The sequence below is a fragment of the Protopterus annectens genome, chromosome 8.part0 (genome assembly GCF_019279795.1).
Source record: "Protopterus annectens isolate FY-2018-M chromosome 8.part0, PAN1.0, whole genome shotgun sequence".
In the NCBI taxonomy this organism is placed as follows: domain Eukaryota; kingdom Metazoa; phylum Chordata; order Ceratodontiformes; family Protopteridae; genus Protopterus; species Protopterus annectens.
Genome location: NC_056741.1, coordinates 1,902,463,410 through 1,902,483,907, shown reverse-complemented (window position 1 = coordinate 1,902,483,907; position 20,498 = coordinate 1,902,463,410).

The following is a 20,498-nucleotide window of genomic DNA, read 5'->3' as shown; positions in this document are numbered from 1 at the left end:
TATTTCTAAGGTGAATGACATCATCAGGCCTTGTAAAGTAGGGTGATGGGAAGTGTACAGGGTGGTACACAACTCAAAATGGTAAAACCCATACACAATATGATTCTGCCCCAAACACACACACTTACTTGCCAGTATTGAGATTAGAACCCTTGCCTATCTAGTTATTTGCACTTTAGTGTTACACAGTTATTGCACACACTACAGTGCTTACTGAGCTGACAACTGGCCAAAGGTGCTGATAAGGGGAATTACATCAGCAGGACTGATAAAGTGGGGCACTGGGAAATGTTGTGGGTGGGAATGGTCTAAAACTGTTTCACCTACAAACAAACATACACTCCCTCTGTCTCAACTGTCACACACTCTCTCTCTCTCTCTCACACACACACACACACACACACACACACACACACACACACACACACACACACACACACACACACACACACACACACACACACACACACACACACACACACACAGAGTTGCCTGTATTGAGATTAGAACCCCTACCTATCTAGTTATTTGTACTATAATGTTACACAGTTATTGCATGCATTACAGAGCTTATAAGGGTGATAGGTACTTCTAAGGTGAATGACGGGAGCAGATCTTGTGAAGTAGGGCAATGTGAAGTGTACTGAGTGGGAACAGTCTCCTAATACTTAGACCTATGTATACACACATACACACACACACACACACACACACACACACACACACACACACACATATATATATATATATATATATATATATATATATATATATATATATACACATATACACACAATACTGCCAAATAGTCCGATGTCTTCTATAGTTAGAGTGGGACTCCATTCCAGAGATAAGTGTACTCCAGTCTGGGGTTTTGTGTGCTACAGCCATACCTCTCAGGAGTACACAGGACTTTCTTCAGGGTACTGGGTTTTTTTAGCAGACATTTTTTCTGACATATCTGTAGTATGACACTGCAATGTATTATGTCATTACCTAGTGGCAGACATCCTTAGATCATCATAGTACTTTACCAGTGGAATACTAGTTGTATGATGCATAGACCAATATTATGAGGGCAGCTATGTACATTCTTGCCCAACAAGGCCATTTGTTAGGTGTGGCTACAGCCAGTTGAATGATGATGTGCTGTGTAAACAGTCCAGCAACTTGGTGATATACTGGCTGGGGATCTCCTGCTTGTGTGGTATCTTTCTAACCTGAGATGTCATATCCTTGTGTGGCCATACCTCTCACCTGTACATTTTTTAGTAGATTATCCAGAGGTATTTGGTTAGGATTTCATCCAGTCTACATAAACTTGGGTTTGTATGGCAAGTTAGTTACATATAATTGAAGAGTGATGTTATGACATAATGACAAACATTACTGTTTCAGACTCCATAACCTTTAGACAATTCCCGCTACTGCAATACCCTCAACCTACCAATGTTGTCAGTATGCAATTTATTTACAACACATACCTATCATTGTGCCTTTGTTCCACTTTTATTTCTGCCCTTGTCCAGATGTCTTGCTGTCAGAGGTTGGGAGTTATGGGTGTGGGTACAGAGTGCAGTCTACTCTGCAGGCATATCCATTATATGTAAAAGAAAATATAAAAAAAGAATTATTATAAATAACCACTAGGACCAGTACCATAAAGCACTATATTCACAAAAGCCTTAGTACCTTGGCTACACAGCCTTTAAGAAGTCCTTTATATGTGTAGTATATTCCACATACCATTGTGACTTCCAGGTATGTCAGTGGCAGAGCAGTAGGTATCACTGACATGCATATTAGTTGGTACTGAAGTTATCTGCACATGGCTTTGTCAAAGACAGCACTGTACCTGGGGAACTACATGACAACTGCCAGGAGAACATGCTAGCCAGATCCTGACAGTATTGACCACATATGCACATAGCATATTTGACCCCTGCATATTGTGGATATGCAGTATGTTTTCATGTGTATTGGGACAGCCCTGCCAATGTGTGCAGTGTGGCTATTTCTCTACAAACATACATGTTACTGCATTTCTCTGGGTATATGGGGGGGCACAACTGTCAACTCTACACATTTGCACAGACTGTGCTGATATTTGCTTTACATTTTGGTTCCATTTACCATATTATTGTGCCCTGTCTTGCGGACTACAGGCATATCAGTAAAGACCACAGGTCAGATTGTAATGGCATACATTTGAGTTTCAGACTTCTTTCCCCTTCATAGCTTTACTGCAACTGCGATACCTGCTGTGCTATCACTGTGTGAGTCTGTAGGGGGGTAATTCAACATTGCCACCATTTGTGAGCCTTTGCCAGACATTTCTCTCTGGTTTTCCACAGCTGACTTGCTGTGTGGGCCTGAGGGGTGGGTATGGGACCCCCACACTGACATCCATGCCTGTGACCTATGACCCCCTCAGTTAGTTGGCCCCACACATGTACTACAGTGGGATTTGCCACCTTGGGTACTACTGCATAGTGTGGGTTGGCCAGTATTGAGCAGACATTTCCTGGTGCCCCACATAGCTGCCAGTTGTCTTTTGCTATCCCAGTAGGCCACCCCATTCCCTTGCATTAATGCAGCATTATCATAGATATGCCACCAAAATATACTAATCCATTCATTTATTGTTAAGATTACTGACTTATCTTGTGCCTGCAGCAGTTGTGAGGATGGTGCTTGAGGGCCGCCTATGTTGGATGCACACAGTACACTGCCTATACATGGCAAGTTACAGGAAATGTGATGCATGTGTCATCCATTTTACTGTGTGTGCAAGTCAGAGGGAGATGTCAGTCCCTGGGTTTCCTACAGTGTCAGTGTGTATGCTATGTGTTGCCTCTTTGCCAAGGCCTGAGCATACTGGGCATGCCTCGTCTGCCTACAGGAGCAGGCTCAGGGGCCTCCTCCTCTGAGTACCTCTGTGCCTGTCGGGACCTTGGCAATGGTGATGGGCTGTGTGGCTCTTCCCCATGCTGTTCCTGCTGCAGCTGTTTCTGCAGGATCATATTGCGTAGCATGGCACATACTATGAACATGTGTGCACATGTGGCTGGAGAGGCTCCACCAGATATGTCAAGGCAGCAGAACCGTGACTTGAGCATCCCAAACACATGCTCTATAATGATCCTGGTTTGTGCGTGTGCCTCATTATGTTGTTCTTTTGTGGGTGTGTGTACATTAGTGATGGGTGTCATCATCTATGGCTCCAGTGCATAGCCAGTATCCCCCATCAGATGGCCATATGGGATGCCCCCACTGGCAAATGCCTGGTACTGCTATGATGAATACCAGATGTGGGAGTTGATAGCTTCCAGGGCTGCCAGCACACACAATCATGATAATGCCCTGACCATTGCACACAACCTGGCAGTTGATGGGGGAAGCCTTTGCAGTTTATGTAGACCCTACTCTGTGTTCATCAGGTGGTGCTTTGATGTGGATCTGCATGCAGTCTATTGCACCTAGTACCTCCGAGTATGCTGCTACATGGTGGAAGAGATGCATATTGCTGGTCTTCTCCTCATGGGTGCTGGGGAAGTAAATGTGCTCACTGGCATGTGGTAACATGAAATCCAGGAACTGGTGGAGTACCCTGGATGCAGATGCCTGTGAGAACCCCATGAGGTCCTCAGTAGGTCTTTGGAAAGTACTTGTAGCTAGTATTCTTAGGGCTATACATACCTTGATATCCACTGGGATGGGTTCCCCTCTGTTGGCTCTGGGTCTGAGTTGAGCCCGGCACAGCTCAATGATTTGTTGCAGCATGTCTCTGTCCACTCTGTAGCACTCTACTATCTCCAGATCATGTTGCCCCTGATAAGTTACCCTGGGTCTGAACACTCTTCTCCTCTTCCTTTGTCTGTGGTGGTTGTTAGCATTATCCTCCTCACTGGACTCAGACTGTAGCACATATTGATGGATCAAAGCAATAGCAGCCCCTGACATTTTTCCAGTTAATATTCCCCAGCATGTGTACACCAATGGTGCAGAGTTTGTGGGAAAAAACAGACTGTAAGGTGTTTCCATAGATTATACTGTTGTGCTGCAGATGCTGCCTGTATGATTGAGTGACTATGATGCATTCCACCTGCTAGCTATGTAATTTGCACTTGATTGATTTATTTTGCTATTTACCCTTTTTTACCTTTTTCCATTCCCATTTCCTCCCCTTTTAAATCCTGAGATGTGCCACCCAAACCTGGTGCCCAAATGTAAACAGTCCTGCTATTTCTGGGTTTTTATGTTTTTGTTTTTTATTTTTTTGTTTTAGACCTGCTGCATGACACTCAGACCCATTTAGCTAATGTAAACCCTGAGAAGTGGCACTCCCTGGACGCAAACACAGTGTTCATTTCATGGAATAAGTCAATACAGCCTCAGACACACACGCTTGCTTAGCTGGGCTTAGTTAAGCTTATCTGGGAGCTGTGGAGCTCCACTGTGCTTACAACATGTATGACACACCCCTTATCATGTCTGCTGCTCCTTCTGCTTACATAATCATGTTATAGCACCTACACAGTTAGGCGCAGTTTGGCAATTAGAATATTTTTGTAAATTTACCCTCATTTGCATATCCCACTGCCTTAGTCCCTAGTTACTGCACTACACGAGAGCCTTTCCCCTTTGCAACTACTGTTCCTTGGTATTGCTTTGATTCTGCATGCCATAGACTATAATGACAAAATGCAGATTTCCCTTAAAATTGTGTTTTCACTTTTTTTTTATTTTCGGCACGATCCCATTTGTTCGTCGCTGCCCTATGCTTAAACGGCCAAGATCAGCCAAAAAAAAAAAGTTTTATTTTTAGAAAAATGAAACACTTTTCCATGTCAATGGCCATATATTTGGCCATTGCCATGCCTAAAGATTATAATACATGCTTTTATTTGAGCTGTCATGCCTCTGTTTTAGTTTTTGCAGAAATGTATTCGGCTAGTAGCCGAATACATTTCTGCAACTAACAGTATTCTGCATGGATGCCTGCCTGTTTGCTGAGTCACTAATTCACCTCATTTGCATGGTTTTCATCAGTAAATGAGGTAATTAGTATTATGCAGTGGTGTCCTTGCAAGAATAGTATAGGCAGGCTCGTGCACGTCAGAACAGTAGTTGACTGGATCGCTTGGCGGCCATATTCCATGCAGGAATGGCTACACTGTTCTTGCACGGAGATTTCACTTTATTGAATCTCAGGGATTAATTACATCAAAAAATTGAAAAGTAATTTTTTTAAAAAATATTTATTTATTTATCTGGCATTTGTTTACTGGGAAAGTCTGACTGGGCCATTAGGTACCCATTTTCAGCAGAAGCTCGGGGAGAAAAGCTTCAAATGCATATGGTTAACAGAATGAAAAACTAGACAGGCACAACAAAGTCATAATATTCAAGCACAAATACAAAAATAACATATTAGTTTGTCAGAATGAGAACTTAACAGATATAATAAAGTCATAACATTCAAGCACAAAATTTGAAAAACTACACATTATTTTGTCTGTTGAGTTTTTATTCTGACAAACTAACATCATAGTATTCAAGCATAAATTATATGGAAAGCCTGATAATGTGAAGATGCAGCATTATTTACATAACAGATGATTATCATAAAGATTACTAATATTCTATAGGTCATGAAATATGGTAACAAATTATATTGGTGAAGGCGTATGATAGTACGAGTAGAGAAGTGTAGGGTGTGATAAAGGGATAGTAGGAATAGATGTGGAAAAGGTATGAGTGTAAAGGTAGGGGAGTATGTGTAGAGGAAGGGAGGGTAGGGTAAGAGTAGTGGGGTCAGAGAGAGTAGAGGTAGAAAAAACTATAAGAGTACCTCAGTCTGGGCTCATACATGAGCAAATCCAAGCTTTGTTGAAGTATTCTTTTATAGCGGTTTTGAAGAAGTGCAGGATAGTAGCAGTTAAGGAAGACAGTTCCATAGTTTTGCCACAGAGCAGGAGTAAAGGCTTAGGCCTGGGGTTTTGTTAGGTTTACAAGTTGTGAGGAGATGTTTGTCTTCAGATCCGAGATGTCTGTTTGGGATATAAAAGTTAACTAATGGGCTAAGAGTAGGACAAGCTAGTGAGTTGTGGATACCATAGTAAGTTGTATATACTTGAGGTAGAGCGGGAGTTCAAGCCATCTTAGGAAATGTAGGGCTTTACAATGATGAGTTAGAGGAGTTATATTTATGGCAAATTTAGCAATTTTTTATAGCAGCTGTCTATTTTTTTCTTAGGGAGATCTGTAAATTAGTTAGAATTGGGGTCCCATATAACAGTGAGGGCAAAAGGTAGGTTTTGTCCAGGATAATTTTGGTAGCTGCTGTGAGGAAGTTTTTATTTCCATATAGCAAGCCTAGTTTTTGGTATTTTGTTCTGATACTGTTTTGTATGTGTAGGTCAAACTTAAGATTATCATCAGTTGTGACACCTAGTAGTTTGGTATGCTGAACCAATTCAATTTCAGTATTGTTGCCTGAAAAGATCTTGAAATTTGTTTTGTTGGAGCTATGGCGCTTTTGGGTGACGAGAAGAAGCATTTGTTTTTGAGTTTAACATTGCAGAGCCATATTTCTATAGAAGAGAAAGCTTATGTTATGTGTTGTAGGTGAGTTAATGTGTCTGATATGCAGATGATAATGGAATCTTCTGCATATTAGATTAGAGTGCCTTAACAGTAGGATATATGTAAGTTATTGAAGAAGACATTAAATAGTAATGGGCCATGAATGGATCCTTGAAGTACACCTGTGGGTGATGTGATATGGGAGGTTAGAACCCTGCCATTTAACTGCTTTCTGCCTGCCAGCTAGGTAGCTAGAAAACCACAGAAGTGAGGAGGAGGAGGATAGACCAATGCGGGAAAGCTCTTTAAGGAGTTTGGGGTGAGATACCATGTCAAATGCTTTTGAAAAATCTAGAAATACTGAAGATACTAGTTTGCTAGTGTCACAGGCTTTGCTGACAGAGTCCATGAAAGATAATAAGGCTGTTGAGTTACTGTGTGCAGGTTTATTTGATATTTACAAACTATTTACAGACTCTGCAATGAACTGATGTTTTCATTGTTCTTCCAGATCTGGAATATTTATGATCTGAAGATTAGACTTGCCTCTTTCAGCAGCTTGAATATCTGATAACATTAATTAGTACTGCTATCAGAATCAATCACTATAGAAAGATCAAGTTAAGCTGAATTATCACCCATCAAAATATTGTCTTTCTACAAAAGTTCATAGGTTCATAGATGTGTACTAGGCTAATGGCCCTGGAGCCTTTACAAGCCTAGCCCAAAGGATTACCCTGGCATCAAGCCAGCTGACCTTAGTTCGCAGTGCCTCTCTCGAGTAAAGCCACCGGAGTGATCCCTGTTTGACATGTATGTGAAATCTATACCATAGCATGGGCAGTCTCTGGGTTATGAATCTGTCCCTCCAACATGTTCTGTTGATTGTGGTAATGAGGTTGAGGTCTCTGGAGTGTGTGGTGCAGAGAGATTGGGATTTCTTTAGATGTAGTATTTCTAACAGAGCTGGGTCAGACATGGCTTTGTAAGTCAAGCAGCGATCGCATCTAAGTAGGTGATATGAGACAGAGAATAGTTGGAGTTTTGAGTCTGTCCATATAGGACAAATGTTTAAGGCCTAGGATCCTCTTTGTGAGGTACTTTTGAGACTTCTCCAGTTGCTGCAGGTGTTTAGTAAGGTACATGCCAAATGGGGCATTGTACTCAATGACTGGCCTAATGAGAGAAGAGTAAAGGGAGACAATGACTTATTTTTTCCTGGATGCAAAACCCTTAGTAATGAGATGTGCCACATAGAAGGACGTTCTGACCACAGTGGCAATGTGGTGGTCAAAAGAGAGGTTGCTGTCAACCTGTGTTCCCAGATCTCTTATAATGCCTTCTGTGTTCAGTGGACTATCATTGATGTGGTAATTCATGGGAACTGAGTTTTTCCCAAAGGGGATGACAGCACATTTTTTGGCATTGAGCTTAAGGCTATGGTTCTGACACAAGTCGTTGGTCTCCATGAGGCCTTTCTGTAGGATGTCAACATCACTTGGGGAGTTAATAATAGCTCCCAACTTGCAAATGTCTCGAATTTTGTCAGCCAGAGTTCCTTTGTGTTTGCCTGGACTTCAGAGAAGTAGATACCAAACAGGAGAGGAACCAGAACCAAACCCTGTGGGACTCCACTCGTGACTGGTCAGCAGTCTGACTTGGAGTCAGCTACTTTCACACTGTGGATTCTACCTGTGAGCCAGTTTGCAACCTACCTAGTGATATAGGGGTTGATGCTTAGCTTAGTGAGTTTTTCTGTGATTCTTGAGGCGGGAATGGTATCAACGGCCTTGGCCAGATCAAGGTAGGCTGTATGAACCACCTTGCCTTCATCCATACCTCTGGTGACTGACTCAGAGAAGTTGATCAAGTTGAGCAGGCATGACCTACCCTTCACAAAACTAAACTGTGTGGGAGCCAGAGTTTGGAGATTCCATATATCCTTGTTTATTAGGTCCATGATGATGCATTCCATAGCTTTGTATATCAGAGTCATCAGGCTAATGGTGCGATAGTTCCCAGGGTCTGTAGTCACTCCTCCTTTGTGGAGAGAGATGTCTGTAACAGTGCTCCATTCAGTAGGGGCAAAGCCTGAGGTGAGGCTCTGATTGAACAGGGCACACAGGTGAGGTGCCAGTTCACTCTGTAGTTCATGTAGAACACAGCCAGGGATATTGTTAGGTCCCATATAAGCTGTATTATTGGCCTTGGACAGTGCTGTTTTAACCTGTGCAGTAGTAATACTGGGTGCCTGGCAATCTACTGGTATTGTGACTGGTTCTTTGGGGGGGGGGTAAAGTTGGCACTGAATCTGTTAGCCAGTATACTGGCAATATCTGTTGGCTCAGTATAGGAGGTACCATTGTGCAGTAGCTCAGAGTAAATCTGGGTAATGCCATGGAGATTCATTGCATAACTATAGAATATATATATATATATATATATATATATATATATATATATATATATATATATATATATATATATATATATATGTATGTATATATAGAGAGAGAGAGAGAGAGAGTGAAATATGATCTAAAATGCTCTGTAGAACCCATTACAGTGCCACACATAATTTTTGACTGACATTTTCTTTGAAATATCAGAACCAGGATTTATCTTTACTCTTTCCCATTTTGTGAAAATTAAAAGATTTTTGGGTCAGTTCAGACAAATCGCTTACTTGCAAAAGACCAAATAGTGGAACCAAAGTAGTGCAATGTGACCCAATTCTGCCTGTCTATGCAGCAGGGATATCATTACAAGATGGGATCAGAATACATAACCGGTTACATAATAAGCAGGTCTGCAAAATAGTGGTCACATGACCCCAGGAGTCCAGTAACATGCATGTAGTGTGCACACAATAATACATATTCCCACAGGCAACAACACATCTCTATAAACATAGCGAATAGGTATACAGCAAACTCTCTACTATTTTCATTTCATAAATGGTAAGGAAATAAGTGATTAGGGCAGGCAGAAAGGGGGAAGAGCAACTGAAGAAACACACAGTGGGAGTTGACACAACAGGAAAGAAAACACCATGATGGGAGACAGTGTGGGGTGAGAGCTGACTGTCAGGATGCACAGTGCTGCACTCAACCTGAGCACAGTCACCTCTGTTACCATCATGCATAGCCAGCCATTATCATCCCACTGGTCAAAGTAAGGGGCTGTCACTGTGTGTGCCAATCTGCCAGCCCACCAAGGCCATAATCAGGCCTTCCACCTCCTGGCAGGAGACATAACAGGATGCGCCACTGAACCACTGATAGAGAGATAACACTAACCACCAGAGAAAGATTACCAGCAGGCACCAGGGAGCTTTGCAGATCACCTCTAATTGATGTCCTAAATCACCCTGCAGAGAAACTGGCCTGGGGACCGTTGAGGACCTAGCAGGTGATGGCAAGGCAGGTGCAAGGTGTAGTGGCTATTGTCACGTCACATCCAACACATACTCTGCCACAACTGACAGTCATACCTCTCAACCTCTTAGAGCAAGAAATCTAGACTAAGCCTGGAATAATGGGGGGACAAAGGCCCAAAAATAGGGACACATTTTAAATATTGCTCTTATCAACTTAGAAAGTTGCTAGAATAACAGGATTTGTGTTAGTATGCATTTTCTGAAAGATATGAAGTCTGAAACTCAAATGGATTTCATTATTTTAGTGACTTTAATCCTTAGATCATTGCACTGTTTTGTCAAAAAAAACAATTTTTATGAGGAACAGACTAAAAATATGAGGCAAAAATCTGGACATGCTGCAAAAATCTGTACAGTTGAGAGGTATGCTGACACTGCATAAAGTACTAACATAAATGGACAAAACAACACAAAGAGCAAAATATATCAATAAAGAAAAAGATGCAAAAGCCAGTATCAGCAATGTATGCTACACTGGGTGGCAGTACAGTCGTTAGGAGAGTAAATGCTTTTAAGTATGCAATGGCAAACAAAAAACAATATAAAAGTCTTACAGAAAAGTACTACAGTAGTATGTGTCCCACAAAAGACAAGATTAAATCCCACCTAACCAATTTCTCTCCATGCATAAAAGATAGGGACAGGGTGTGAATTGCAAGCAGTGTGGCCACAAGGGGTAGTAATGCTGGGCTGAACAACATCTTGACCCTGAAGTGGCCATCTGACAGGACCTTACCACCAGGTGGCAAATGCAGTCAAACAGTGCCTTGCTTATATACCCCCACATATGGCCAACATTTATGCACATTAGACATTGAAATCTGATGGTTATAGCATACCAGGTCACAGGACAGCCGCCAAGAAGCTTCACACAACAGACTTTTACACACATGTCGGCTGTACATGCCAGTGTAACTAGCACAGACAGGGGAGATGGAATTGCTAACATATGAATAATATCTGGCAGACTGACTGGGCACTGTGTATTAGCAGTATGGACATGACCATAGATATGTCACCGTTTGATGCAAGACAATCAGGTCCACAGCTGATGATGACACTTGAGATAGAGGTGGAATACCCACAGACAGCTCAGTCTGCATCACCATGCTATTAGTAGGAATCCATTGTAAAAGGATAAGCAGTATAGCAATTAAAACCGTAGTGATAAGCCATGTGAACACTTAAAGCAAAGCTGTAACCAAGGGGAAAAATAATTAGCAGCAATGCAAACATGGGCAATGAAGCAGATGTCTGACAAAGAGGCAATTATAATATCAGTGGCATATACATACCCTGATGCTTGGGCAGGCCTACTTGCTGTCTCTGGGAAATCAGCCAATTGTCTATTTTACCAAGAGCTGAAGAAAAGCAGACAAAAGGAACATAATGTATGAAAACCAAGAAATTAATGTAGCTGAAAAGACTGCTTAACTTTCTGCAAGCAAACTCCATTTACTGCTGCTTAATGTAGAACTCTTTCTCCCTTTAGATAATGTCCTCTTCCCTCTATATAAGAAGGGTGGTGGCACCTCTTTAGATTGTTGTAGCAATGCTGACACTGCTCACCACAGTGGATCATGTCCTTGTCATCATTTAGCACCCTGACAAGGAAGTGTTGGGTGGCCAACTTGAACTGAGGGCCCCTCATAAAAGTTCCCAATCAGGAACTCCCAGTGGTTCTGATGGATGAAAATAGGGGATGAATTTCATCTGTTTACTATACCACATAGATGTCTCAGACAAAAATGGCAGCAGATTTGCACTGATGCGCATTGCTGGAATCATAGGACATCTATCAGTGGGCAGTAGAGCAACACATCAAATCCCAATTCCACATGGACACATCACTGACAATGGTACCATGGGGGAAGATGTGTTCAGCCCGAAACATCTACATTGTTGAAAATAATTGGGACACAGCACCTGTAGGGTTCATGACATGAACTACAAAGACCATGACCATGTAGATTACATGGGGTTGCCTGCATATTTGCAGACCACTTTACATGGAGTTGCCTGCATATTTGCAGACCACTTTGCAGTCTTCAGTGCATGTATTCGGCAGGCACAACCTTCATTTCATAGTCTAGGGCAAGAACATATCGCATTACATGGACAAAAAATACACATTTCATTGACTTATTAGCATAATTGCTTAGCTATGAGTATAGAAAATGCACAATAAAGATAGCTGCTGTCACTGCAGTTTTATTGCAATCTCAGTTGCATAACAGGTAGCACACTTGACTTTAATGAAGAAGGCTGTGGGCTCTGCTCCCACACCAGTGAGTGGAATTAATTTTCCAATTCTGACACTGCAGTGTGTGTGTGTGTGTGTGTGTGTGTGTGTGTGTGTGTGTGTGTGTGTGTGTGTGTGTGTGTGTGTGTGTGTGTGTGTGTGTGTGTGTGTGTGTGTGTGTGTGTGTGTGTGTATATATATTTATATATATCTATATCTAAACGTATCAATATATCTCTATTTTATATCTATCTATATATGCCCACCTGATAAGACTAAAAAGCCAAAATTTCGAATCTGACAAGACCGAGATGAAATTACCAAAACGTCACATGAACAAACACTTAGAACACTGACAAACAAACTACGGGTAAGTGACCACATCTCCGGAACAACAAAACAAGAAAAAAATGGAAACCTAAACAAATTAAACCCACCCTTGTGGAGGGTTTCACCTCCCCCGCTCCCCCTAACTAAATATACCAACTCCAAGATTGCACTACAGGGGGTAAAGGGCAAAGTTTACCATGATGGACAAGTGTTTACTTACCCAAAGTTTTCGATCTATGTTCTGGGTGTTTGTTCATCTGAGGTTTCATTGATTTTATCTCAGTCTTGTGGGATTCAATATTGTGGCTTTTCTGTCTTATCAGGTAGACCTATATATATATATATATATGTATGTATATATATATATATATATATATATATATATATATATATTATATATATATATATATATATATATATATATATATATATATATGTATGTATATTAGCACTTCTGGTGTTGCGGTTCAGGTAAGTATGTGTGTGTAAGTGTGTTTGTGAGGGGTGTAGTGTGTGTAAGTATGTGTTGTGACTGTGGCGTGTGTGTGAGGGACTGTAATGTGAGGGTGTGAGTTTGCCTTGTGTGTCTGTTTGTGCGATCTCAGAGTTAGAATAATAAAGCAGGGGGATGCGGGAGGCTTGCCCCCTTGCCTATGTCTAGTGTAGGATGCATTGTTTGGTTGTGTGGGGAAGGTGTGTGTATGTGTGTGTGTGTGTGTGTGTGTGTGTGTGTGTGCTGTTTGGTTGGGTAACTTTTGAAATTTTGAATTTTGCGGTTTTAAATATTTGGTATTGTGGGGTTTCGGGCATGTGGTCTCAGTGTTTTAAGCATCGGGATTTTGGGCATTCGGTATTTAGTAGTGATCCCGTATATATATATATATATATATATATATATATATATATATATATATATATATATATATATATATATATATATATATATATATATAGATATAGATATACATCCATCCACAACCCCTTTTCCCATTTGGCAAATGGGGTCAGGGTGTCACTTCAGCAGTGAGAATCATCTCAAGCCAAGGTTTACACCACCAAGTGGCTAGCCCTGCCACAGTAGTTCATTCATATCAATCACTCACACACACAGTCTCACCTACAGCTAATTTAGAGTGTCCAATCCATCTACTGCAAGTCTTTGGAATGTGGGAGGAAACCAAAACACCCAGAGAATACTCACACGACCACAGGGAAGACATGCAGACTCCACACAGAAGGCACCCCAGCCAAGAATTGAACATCTTGCTGTGATGCAACAATACTAACTGCTGCACCACAGCAGCCATCCCATATATCTTAAACAATTTCTATAAAGAATCAGAAAATTAAAATAAAGTACAGGCAGGCGTAGTATAGAGAAATGAGAGACATTTACAACATTATGCAATTTCAGTGTAAAACTTGGTTATTTTTAGCGTAACTGTTCTTGTTTGTCATCAGAGCTAAGTGACATCTAGTTAGCATGTTGTTAGTACTAATTGACTTCTAGTTAGTGTGTTGTTAGTATCAATGAAGTAGAGATATTAGTATTCTCTGAGAGAGACAGTCAGTCAGGAGCAGAGCAAGGGCACAGCCACTTATTGGATAAGTGAGTTTTTAGCATTTTCTTAAATTGAGACAGGGCTGGAGTAGTTGTAATGTTGTTATGTGGTAGTGCATCCCAGATTTTGCCAATGTAATTTGAGAAAAGGGATTCTCCAGCTAGGTTTTTGGTTGTATTGACTTTAATGAGGTGTTTGTTGGTGGAGCTTAGAGTTCTGGCAGTGGAATATGGTTGAAGTAATTTTTGCAGGGCAGGTGTTTTCTCTGGTTGACAGAATATTTCATGGGCCATAGTTAACTGGTTAAAGAGAAGGAGTTGGGGGAGTTCCAGCCAGTTTAGTTGTTTGAGTGCTATACAGTGGTGTGATCTAAATGTTGAGTTTGCAGCTTATCTGGCAATTTTGTTGTAACAGGATTTGAGTTTTACTAACAAATTTTCTTAGATTTATGAGTATGGGGATGCATAGAGCAGTGTAGAGATCAGGTGGGATTGGGCAATGGTAGCTTTAGTGTTTTTTGTGAAGTACTGTTTGTTCCTATACAACATACCAAGTTTTTTTTCTGTACTTTTTTACTGTTTGGGGATATATGGATGCCAAATCTCATGTTCCAATCAATTTCAACTCCTAGAAGTTTGGTGTGAGGTGAGGGGGAGATGATGGTGTTATTTAATGAAACAATGTTAAATGTGGTAGTGGGTACAATTGATTTAGTGGGTTGGAAAATCATGAGTTTGTTTTCTTTGGGGTTCAGAATTAGTTGGAAGTTTGTTAGCCAGGTCTCTACTGCTAGGAAGGATTGTTGTGTTAATGTCTGCAATTCCTGAATGGTAGTAGCAGCACATAACACTGTCAAATCGTCAGCATATTGGATGAGTGAGGCTTGTGGGGCTGAGATATGGAGGTTGTTTACAAATATTGAGAAGAGTAGGGGGCATAAAATTGAGTGCTGGTGGACTCCTGGGGTTACGAGAAGAAGGGGTGATAGTGTTTGTTGCCAACATACTGCTTGCTGGTGCCCAGTTAGATAGTCCTGGAAACAGGCAATCCCATAGTCTTGTATTATAACTGATTACTTAGTTAACATATAGGTTCCCATTTGTTTAAACTCTTTTATCTAGTATCTGTATCACATTGTGTCATCAATTCTAATCAAATGTTGTTAAAACTGCATGTAGTATGTGGAGCTTTTCTCCCCGGACTTACAGTGAAGAAGGTCATGTGTCCAGTTGGACTTTCCCAGTAATCAAATATACAATAAATAAATAAAAAAAAAATAAATTTTATATATATATATAATCTTCTTCTTCTTTCGGCTGCTCCCATTAGGGGTCACCCCAGTGGATTATCTGTTTCCATTTTCTTCCTGTTCTCTGCATCTTGCTCTGTCACACCAACCATCTGCATGTCCTCTCTCACCACATCCATAAATCTTATCTTAGGCCTTCCTCGTTTCCTGTTACCTGGCAGGTTTATCCTTAGCATCTTTTTCCCAATATACTCTGCATCCATCCTCAGCACATGTCCAAACCAATGTAGTCTTGCCTCTCTGGCTTTGTCTCCAAACCTTCCAACCTGGCCTGACCCTCTAATGTACTTATTCCTAATCCTGTCCACCCTTGTCACACCCAGTGCAAATCTTAACATCTTTAACTCTGCCACATCCAGCTCTGACTCCTGCCTTTTTGTCAATGCCACTGTCTCCAACCCATACAACATAGCTGGTCTCACTACCCTCTTGTAGACCTTCCCTTTCACTCTTACTGGTACTCGTCTGTCACAAATCACTCCTGACACTCTTCTCCACCCACTCCATCTTGCCGGTACTCTCTTCTTCACCTCTCTTGCACACTCATCATTACTCTGAACTGTTGATCCAAAGTATTTAAAGTCATCCACCTTTGCCACCTCTACTCCCTGCATCCTCCACATTCCTCTATCCTCCCTCTCATTCACACGCATATATTCTGTCTTAGTCCTGCTGACCTTCATTCCTCTTCTCTCTAGAGCATATCTCCACCTCTACAGGGTCTCCTCCACCTGTTTCTTACTCTCACTACAGATCACAATGTCATCTGCAAACATCATAGTCCATGGGGACTCCTGTCTGATCTCGTCAGTCAACCTGTTCATCAGCATTTCAAATAAGAAAGGGCTCAGAGCTGATCCTTGATGTAATCCCACCTCCACCTTAAATGCATCCGTCACTCCCACTGCAGACCTCACCGCTGTCACACTACCCTCGTACATATCCTGTACCACTCTTACATACTTCTCTGAAACTCCTGACTTCCTCATACAATACCACAACTCCTTTCTAGGCACCCTGTCATATGCTTTCTCTAAGTCCACAAAGACGCAATGCAACTCCTTCTGACCTTCTCTGTACTTCTCCATCAACACTCTCAGAGCAAAGATCACATCTGTAGTGCTCATTTCTGGCATGAAACCATAGTGCTGATCACTAATCATCATCTCCCTTCTTAACCTAGCTTCCACTACTCTTTCCCATAACTTCATGCTTTGACTAATCAATTTAATCCCTCTGTAGTTACTACAGTTCTGCACTTCATCCTTATTCTTAAAAATCGGTACCAAAACACTTTCTCCATTCCTCAGGCATCCTCTCACTTTAAGATTTCATTAAACAATCTAGTTAAAAACTCCACTGCCATTTCACCTAAACACCTCCATGCTTCCACAGATATGTCATCTGGACCAACAGCCTTTCCATTCTTCATCTTCTTCATAGCTATCCTTACTTCCTCCTTGCTAATCCACTGCACTTCATGATTCACTATCCGCACATCATCCAACCTTCTCTCCCTCTCATTCTCTTCATTCATCAGACCCTTTCTCCGCTCTCTCTCTCTCGCTATATATATATATATATATATATATATATATATATATATATATATATATATGTGTGTGTGTGTGTGTGTGTGTGTGTGTGTGTGTGTGTGTGTGTGTGTGTGTGTATGTGCGTGTGTGCGTGTGTGCGTGTGTGTGTGTGACTGTGTGTGTATGTGCTTTTGCTAGTACACATTTATACACCTCAAAAACTGTTTTGTAAAACAAATTAATTATTTTGTATTCCATGAATGTATGATCTCTAGTTTTTTCAACTTGACATATTTCACAATCTTTGTTCCTTTATTTTATAGTGGGCGGCCACGGTGGTGCAGCAGTTAGTGTTGCCACCTTACAGCAAGAGGTTCTCCGGTTCGATTCTCGGCTGGGGTGCCTTCTGTGTGGAGTCTGCATGTCCTCCCTGTGGTCGCGTGGGTTTCCCCCGGGTGCTCCGGTTCCCTCCCGCATCCCAAAGACATGTAGTAGGTGGATTGGACACTCTAAATTGGCCCTAGGTGTGAGTGTGTGTGTGTGTGTGTGTGTGTGTGTGTGTGTGTGTGTGTGTGTGTGTGTGTGTGTGCCTTCTGTGGAAGGTTGGGCGCCGGGCTGGCAACTCGACACCGTAAAACTCCACTGCCAATCATGAGCAAACAGATGATCCGCTGTGGCAACCCCTAACCGAGAAGAAGAAATTCCTTTATTTTATATTGCATTTGCCCTTTTACTTTCAGTTTATCAATCAATAACTTCTTCAAAAATTCTTCTATCTCATCTACTCCTTTAAATCCTTCTCTTCAGAAATGTTTACAGCTTTGTATCGCATTACCTCACTTACTATAAGATTTGTTGCAGTAGTACAAAGACATTCCTACCTTAGCTTTCTATTTCTAATTGTGCATGATAAGTCTATTTTCCATTAAATCATTTTGTGTGCAATTATTTTATTTTCTTTGAGACCATTATTTCCACAGTTAGTTCCTTACCATACCACGGTGGTGCAGCGGTAGCATTGTTGCCTCACAGCAAGAGATTCTCCCGTTCGATTCTCGGCTGGGGTGTGGGGAGTGCCTTCTGTGTGGTGTCTGCATGTCCTCCCCACAGTTGGGTGGGCGTTCGAAAGACATGTGTAAATGGGCATGCCTTTGTTGAAGGTTGAACATTGAGCTGGCACCTCGGAGTTCATGAAAATCTACTGCCAATCATTAGTGGTCCAGAGTTCCGCTGTGGTGACCCCTAACCAGGAAAAGACAAACAAAGTTATACTGTTCCTTAAGTAATAGCCCTATAATATCTAAGTGTCATTCACATATTTTACACAGGATGTCACCGCCATCACCACCAAAAAGTGCAAATGAGTAAACTATACTACTGGGTTAAGCATACCTAAACCTCCATCAATTTTTTTTACTATATACAATATTTCTCCTTACTGGGTTTAATCTAGAACCCCATAAGAATTAAAAATAAATCTGCAAAAGATATTTTTTAGTCATAGTAAATGGAAAAACTCTCCCAATATAACCCACCTCTCTTAATATCATTTTATGTAGTACATAAACATTTTTATGTAAAAACATCTTTAAACATTTCTACTTCTTTATTATCTAAGTCTGTAAAAATACTGCATCACATTGTTGCAATGCTATTTGTTCAGCTCCAAAATTTATACCAAGTATTTTAATACCATCTCTAACAAAACATATGTTGTCAAAATGTACCACAGTTCAAAGTTTCACACATTTTTCTTTATTAAACTGCAAACCTACTAAAAATAATTTCTGCTCTTATTCTTGAAAGATGAAGTTTACCAATGCTTCTGAGTTTATAATAATATAATAATAGTCAAATAATCTGTGTATTCTAAACATATTGACATGAACATTTCATAAAAGAGTCCCTCTTGCTTTATCACAGACATTTTTACATTCTTTAAGGGCAGCATTCATTACAATACCAAACAAAAAGACCTTTCATGGGCATCCTTGTTTTAATACCCTTGTACGTATATTATCTAACCATTCATGAAGGGTTGAACTTAAGTATGGTAAACATGAACAAAAAATGTCAGCACCTAGGAAGAATAAAGCATCCACGTTTATTGGAACCAGACCGGTTTCAGCATAAAGCTTTCATCAGTGGTACATAACAGATAGCAGTTCAAACAAACCCTGCAATAAATACGTGATCCAATTAAATATCCATTACATCATTTCCTGTTCAAAATAAAACAAACTTATTGTGATACCAAAACCTACGCACAAAAAATAATATTCAACCACATAAAAAGTTAATAGAACTTATAATGCACTTGTACTAGTGATTGAAAAGTACCATTTATAATTCACTGTTAGAAAATTACGATGCGCTATGCACCATGTATTTAGTCCAACCTAGTGGTATACAACACATGATGGGAAGGGAAAATTATTATAATTTATCATTTAATCCTGGTGGAAAAAGATCACCCAGTTTTACCATCCATTTCCTTTCCTTCATGTTTACTATATTATGCCACCCTGTTTTAAATGATCTATTACCTGATATTTTGTCAATGACTGTAAAAGAAAATTTCACTGTATGGTGAATCAGTGAATGTCTGTAGAAACCGTTGGTGGCTCTGGCATTCCTAATGTCCCCTAAATGTTCTGACATTCGAAATCTGAGTTGTCTAGAAGTTTGGCCCACATAAAAATCTTGACAAGTGCAAATGGCCAAATATATGACCCAGTCTGTTCCACAGTTGGCGAAGCAGTTGATGTTATACAATTGTCCAGTATTTTTGCTGGTAAAAGTTTTGGTTTTGAAAACGTTTACAAAATGTACAATGTCCACAAGGGTAGGAACCAACCAATTTCTGCCCTGTAGGAGTGGTTTGGTGATATATTGCATCCTGATGCATAATTTTTTGTAGTGAGAAAAATGGGAACCCAAAGTTTTTCCACGCCTATAAGAAAATAAGCATTTATCCCCCAAGATGTCATCCAATTGTGCATTTGTCATCAAGATATTCCAATGTTTATCAATGACGTCAACAAGATGTGCTATATTTCTGACAAATGTGGTGACCAACCTCAAGGTGCTCTTGTTATCTTTCCTGGGGTGATGTTTATATTCCAATAGGGTGTCCCTGGATTGATTTTTGGCCCATTGCATTGCCGAGTTGACATTCTGTTTGCCATATCCCCTAGCTAAAAATCTATTAGCTAAATCATGATGGGAATGTGTGAGATCCTGCTGTGAAGAGCAAATTCTCTTCAAACGCAGGAACTGAGATTTTGGAATGTTGTTAATGGTATGTTTCAGGTGGAGACTGGTGGCATGTAGCAGGCTGTTGTATTGTGGATATTTCCGGTAAACAGTAGTATGTAACGTGTTGTCTGCTTGACGCTGTAGATGAACATCCAGAAAGTGGATCTCATTAGGGTGATGACTGACAGTAAATTCAGCCCCCATTTATTTCCATTAAGATATTCAATGAATTTCT